Below are 7176 nucleotides of genomic sequence, written 5' to 3' on the forward strand. Positions count from 1 at the left end.
GGCAAAGCTCATGTTACCACGTTTGTCGATTGTCAAATTATCCGAGTAGTTCGCATGAACTCGAATAGAACGAATGGAAGAGTGACTTGGTCACTGGTCTCTTCACTTTAATTGATGCCTTGTCATAGGTCACTACGTCTGACATGTAGCGCTTCAGATTTACAATTCACATTGATGCATAGTTGCCAACAGTCCCAAATTTACAGAGACAGCCCCGGCAAATTACTGTCCCAGACGTGTCCCAGCAACTGACTTATTCAATTGTATCTGCGTCCTGAGGATGCAGATACAATTGAATATCATGGCAGAGCATGAAACTATCCACTCCCTGCTCTGCCATTCACTCCTCCAGGAGTGGAATCCCCATCCAGAGAGTTGCCAACGCTCTGGCCGGGGATTCCGCTCTTAGAGGTAGCCCCTGACGTCACTGTCCATATATGGATAGTGACGTCAGGGGCTCCTCCAGGAGAGGAATCCCCGGCTAGAGCGACAAACGCTCTGGCCTGGGATTCCGGTCCAGGAGGAGCACCTGACGTCACTGTCACTGTCACTGGCAACGCACTGGATAGGAATTCCACTTCTAGAGGGAGCCCCAATGGAGCTATCTACAGGGAGGGGGTGTGGCACTATCTACAGGTATGTGTGTGTGTGTGTGTGTGTGTGTGTGTGTGTGTGTGTGTGTGTGTGTGTGTAACTATCTACAGGGGTGTGTGTGTGTACCACTATCTACAGGGGGGGGGGGTGTGGCACTATCTACAGAGGGCACTGTAGCATTATCTACAAAGGGCATGTTGGCATTATCCAGGGGGTTGACACAATCTACAGACGGCACTGTATCACTATCTACAGAGGGCACTGTGGAATTATCTACAGAGGGCACTGTGGGACTATCTACAGGGAGCAGTGTGTGGCAATATCAACAGGGAGCAGTGTGTGACGCTATATACTGGGGGCAGTGTGGAGCACCATCTAAAAGGGGCACTGAGTGTGGCACTATCTACGCTGGTTTTTACGCTACCAGTAGTGGTCAGCACATATTACCTAGCCCTAGTGATAAGTGAGACATCACCTGCCTGTATACGACCAGATAACCAGAGTGAGATACTGACCACCATGGGCTAACAAACAATAAATAAAACAAGACAAACAGGCTGGTTGGTGGAGTAAAAATTATTGGCTACGGCCTTTATTAACCCCTTAGTGACCAGCCTATTTTAGGCCTTAAATGACTAAGCTATTTTTTACGTTTTATAAGAACTTGTTTTTTTGCAGGACAAGTTGCATCTTTTAATAGCACCATTTTAGGGAACATATAAATTATTGATTAACTTTTAGAAACTTTTTTGGGGGCATAGAAGTTCTTTTTTGCGTCCTAAATTTACGCCATTTACCGTGTTGTATAAATAACATAATAACTTTATTCAGCGGCTCGTTACAATTGCGGAAAATGTATATCGTTTTTTTTAAGTCTTTTACACAGTAAAAACTAATTTTTTTGTCAAAATTATTTGTTTTTATGTCGCCATATTTTAAGAGCCATAACTTTTTTATTTTTCCACCGATGCAGCTGTATGAAGTTTTGTTTTTGGAGTACATGCGACTTTTTGATCACTTTTTAGCCAATTTACTTTTTTGTTTGCTTTTTAAACTCGGTTTATTGTATAAAAAGGGCAACAGACAGGATATTCATAAAGTACATCGGAAGATACATAAACCGTACATAATAAACACAGCCATTTAAAAACAACAATAACTTCCCTGCACAAGAGTAGAATAGCACGTCTGCCATTGATACAGAGCACAAAACATATGAGGTGCATAAAAAGAAAAAAGACAAAGAACAATACAATACAGATCTTGTCACCGCAAGCAGGTGGCTAATATTTACATGAAATTGCCATGGGTCAGGCAGGAAACATCAGGAAAACAGAATACACTACAATTATACAGGGTCTAATACAGGGGTTTCAAACACACGGCCAGGGGGGCGCATGTGGCCCCTGAGGCTGTCATCTGCGACCCGCGGGGCAACATAGCTCCCTCGGGAGAGGAGAGAGCAGGCATAAGGAGGAGTATGCCGGCGAATGACGAAGCCCCTGACCTCACCGTCCATATATGGGACACCATATGGGGTTGCCCCTGATATCACATTCTGGTCCAGGAGGATCCCCTGACGTCACTGTCTATAGACAGTGACATCAGGGGCTCCTCCAGCAGAGGAATCCCCGGCCTCCCAGAGGGAGCCCCAATGGAGTTATCTACAGGTGTGTGTGTGTGTGTGTGTGTGTGTGTGTGTGTGTGTGTATGTGTGTGTGTGTGTGTGTGTGTGTGTGGGGCATTACTTACAGAGGTCACTGTGGCATTATCTATAGAGGGCATTGTGGCAATATCTACAAATTTCTGTGCCATTATCTAGGGGAGGTGTGGCATTATCTACAGAGGGCACTGTGGCATTATCTACAGAGGGCACTATCTAAAAAGGGGCTGCCCTATCTTCATATTCTTGTGTCTGCCAAACGCTACCAACTGAGCAGCCAGACTGCATTTAGCGACACTTAAACTGGAAAACTGGATTGTTAAAATAAGGATGTGGAGTATAATTCACTGTATTTCAAAGATATATTCAATTGTGCTCCCACAACATAACAATTTTAAAGGATTCACTGGTGTAATATATGAGTAAAATATAACATTTATTTATAACTCTCTTAAAACAGGGGGTACAATCACCACTGTGAAAAAGCCCCACCGTGTGTATAAAAACGTATTAAATAATAAACACTGAGTTCTAATTCAATTGTGAACCTCCTATAGCTCAGTGTTCAACAAGAATATCAATACGGAATCAGCATTTGAAAAATGGGCATAACAATAGTCTTGACCCTAATTCACACTAGAGTCCGTGATAACCGCACCGGAAGCTCCTAGTGTTAAGGTATACAAACAATGCTAGTGTTCCCAATGCTAAAAAATTCCTAGTCGGTTGTGAATAGGAATTTTTTAGCATTGGGAACACTAGCATTGTTTGTATACCTTAACACTAGGAGCTTCCGGTGCGGTTATCACGGACTCTAGTGTGAATTAGGGTCAAGACTATTGTTATGCCCATTTTTCAAATGCTGATTCCGTATTGATATTCTTGTTGAACACTGAGCTATAGTAGGTTCACAATTGAATTAGAACTCAGTGTTTATTATTTAATACGTTTTTATACACACGGTGGGGCTTTTTCACAGTCGTGATTGTACCCCCTGTTTTAAGAGAGTTATAAATAAATGTTATATTTTACTCATATATTACACCAGTGAAGGATGTGGAGTAGACTCGCAAATTTCCATTAAGTTTAAACCTAGCGGTATTATTATAGTAATGTAGTATTATAGTAATATAGTATTATTATAGTAATGTAGCATTGTTATAGTAATGTAGTATTATTATAGTAATGTAGTATTGTTATAGTAATGTAGTATTGTTACAGTAATCTAGTATTATAGTAATGTAGTATTATAGTAATATAGTAGTATAGTAATGAAGTATTCTTATAGTAATGTAGTATTATAGTAATGTAGTAGTATTATAGTAATGTAGTATTATTATAGTAATGTAGTAGTATTATAGTAATGTAGTATTATTACAGTAATGTAGTATTATAGTAATGTAGAATTGTTCTAGTAATGTAGTATTATAGTAATGTAATATTGTTATAGTAAGGTAGTAATATTATAGTAATGTAGTATTGTTATAGTAATGTGGTATTATAGAAATGTAGAATTGTTATAGTAATGTAGTATTATTATAGTAATGTAGTATTATAGTAATGTAGTATTGTTATAGTAATGTGGTATTATTATAGTAATGTAGTAGTGTTATAGTAATGTAGGATTATTATAGTAATGTAGTATTGTTATAGTAATGTAGTATTATTATAGTAATGTAGTATTGTTATAGTAATGTAGTATTGTTATAGTAATGTAGTAATGTTATAGTAATGTAGGATTATTATAGTAATGTAGTATTGTTATAGTAATGTAGTATTATTATAGTAATGTAGTATTGTTATAGTAATGTAGTATTGTTATAGTAATGTAGTAATGTTATAGTAATGTAGGATTATTATAGTAATGTAGTATTGTTATAGTAATGTAGTATTATTATAGTAATGTAGTATTGTTATAGTAATGTAGTATTGTTATAGTAATGTAGTATTATTATAGTAATGTAGTATTGTTATAGTAATGTAGCATTATAGTAATGTAGTAGTATTATAGTAATGTAGGATTATTATAGTAATGTAGGATTATTATAGAAATGTAGAATTGTTATAGTAATGTAGTATTATTATAGTAATGTAGTATTATAGTAATGTAGTATTGTTATAGTAATGTGGTATTATTATAGTAATGTAGTAGTGTTATAGTAATGTAGGATTATTATAGTAATGTAGTATTGTTATAGTAATGTAGTATTATTATAGTAATGTAGTATTGTTATAGTAATGTAGTATTGTTATAGTAATGTAGTAATGTTATAGTAATGTAGGATTATTATAGTAATGTAGTATTGTTATAGTAATGTAGTATTATTATAGTAATGTAGTATTGTTATAGTAATGTAGTATTGTTATAGTAATGTAGTATTATTATAGTAATGTAGTATTGTTATAGTAATGTAGCATTATAGTAATGTAGTAGTATTATAGTAATGTAGGATTATTATAGTAATGTAGGATTATTATAGTAATGTAGTATTGTTATAGTAATGTAGTATTATTATAGTAATGTAGTATTGTTATAGTAATGTAGCATTATAGTAATGTAATATTGTTATAGTAATGTAGGATTATTATAGTAATGTAGGATTATTATAGTAATGTTGTATTGTTATAGTAATGTAGGATTATTAAAGTAATGTAGTATTATTATAGTAATGTAGGATTATTATAGTAATGTTGTATTGTTATAGTAATGTAGTATTATAGTAATCAAGTATTGTTATAGTAATGTAGTAGTATAATAGTAATGTAGCATTATTATAGTAATGTAGTATTGTTATAGTAATGTAGTATTATAGTAATGTAGTATTGTTATAGTAATGTAGTAGTGTTATAGTAATGTAGTATTATAGTAATGTAGCAGTGTTAAAGTAATGTAGTATTATAGTAATGTAATATTGTTATAGTCAGGTAGTAGTATTATAGTAATGTAGTATTGTTATAGTAATGGAGTATTATAGTAATGTAGTATTATTATAGTAATGTAGTATTGTTATAGTAATGTAGTATTATAGTAATGTAGTATTGTTATAGTAAGGTAATAGTATTATAGTAATGTAGTATTATAGTAATATAGTATTATTATTGTAATGTAGCATTGTTATAGTAATGTAGTATTATTATAGTAATGTAGTATTTTTATAGTAATGTAGTATTATAGTAATGTACTAGTATTATAGTAATGTAGTATTGTTATAGTAATGTAGTAGTATTATAGTAATGTAGTATTATTATAGCAATGTAGTATTGTTATAATAATATAGTAGTATAGTAATGAAGTATTATTATAGTAATGTAGTATTGTTATAGTAATGTAGTATTATAGTAATGTAGAATTGTTACAGTAATGTAGTATTGTTATAGTAATGTAGTTCTGTTATAGTAATGTAGTATTGTTATAGTAATGTAGTATTATAGTGATGTAGGATTATTATAGTAATGTAGAATTGTTATAGTAATGTAGTATTATTATAGTAATGTAGTAGTGTTATAGCAATGTAGTATTATAGTAATGTAATATTGTTATAGTAATGTAGTAGTATTATAGTAATGTAGGATTATTATAGTAATGTAGTATTATTATAGTAATGTAGGATTATTATAGTAATGTTGTATTGTTATAGTAATGTAGTATTATTATAGTAATGTAGGATTATTATAGTAAAGTAGAATTGTTATAGTAATGTAGTATTATTATAGTAATGTAGTAGTATTATAGTAATGTAATATTGTTATAGTAATGTAGTAGTATTATAGTAATGTAGGATTATTATAGTAATGTAGTATTATTATAGTAATGTAGTATTATTATAGTAATGTTGTATTGTTATAGTAATGTAGTATTATTATAGTAATGTAGGATTATTATAGTAATGTTGTATTGTTATAGTAATGTAGTATTATAGTAATCAAGTATTGTTATAGTAATGTAGTAGTATAATAGTAATGTAGGATTATTATAGTGATGTAGTATTGTTATAGTAATGTAGTATTATAGTAATGTAGTATTGTTATAGTAATGTAGTAGTGTTATAGTAATGTAATATTGTTATAGTCAGGTAGTATTATAGTAATGTAGTATTGTTATAGTAAGGTAATAGTATTATAGTAATATAGTATTATAGTAATATAGTATTATTATCGTAATGTAGCATTGTTATAGTAATGTAGTATTATTATAGTAATGTAGTATTTTTATAGTAATGTAGTATTATAGTAATGTACTAGTATTATAGTAATGTATTATTATAGTTATGCAGTATTATTATAGTAATGAAGTATTATTATAGTAATGTAGTATTGATATAGTAATGTAGTATTATTATAGTAATGTAGTATTATAGTAATGTAGTATTATAGTAATGTAGTATTGATATAGTAATGTAGTATTATAGTAATGTAGTAGTATTATAGTAATGTAGTATTATAGTAATGTAGTATTGTTATAGTAATGTAGTATTATAGTAATGTAGAATTGTTATAGTAATGTAGTATTGTTATAGTAATGTAGTTCTGTTATAGTAATGTAGTAGTGTTATAGTTGTGTAGTATTATAGTAATGTAATATAGTTATAGTAATGTAGTATTGTTAGGGCATGACCACACGTGGCGGATTTCCTCCGCAACTGTCCGCATCAATGCCGCACAGAATCTGCGTTGCAGATTCTGCTGCGGATCTGCACAAAATGTGCAGTAAATTGATGCGGACTAGCTGCTGCGGACTGCGGGAAAAGTGCTTCCCTTCTCCCTATCAGTGCAGGATAGAGAGAAGGGACAGCACTTTCCCTAGTGAAAGTAAACGAATTTCATACTTACCGGCCGTTGTCTTGGTGACGCGTCCCTCTTTCGGCATCCAGCCCGACCTCCCTGGATGACGCGGCAGTCCATGTGACCGCTGCAGCCTG

This window comes from Rhinoderma darwinii, chromosome 3 (assembly GCF_050947455.1).
Source record: "Rhinoderma darwinii isolate aRhiDar2 chromosome 3, aRhiDar2.hap1, whole genome shotgun sequence".
Lineage (NCBI taxonomy): Eukaryota > Metazoa > Chordata > Amphibia > Anura > Rhinodermatidae > Rhinoderma > Rhinoderma darwinii.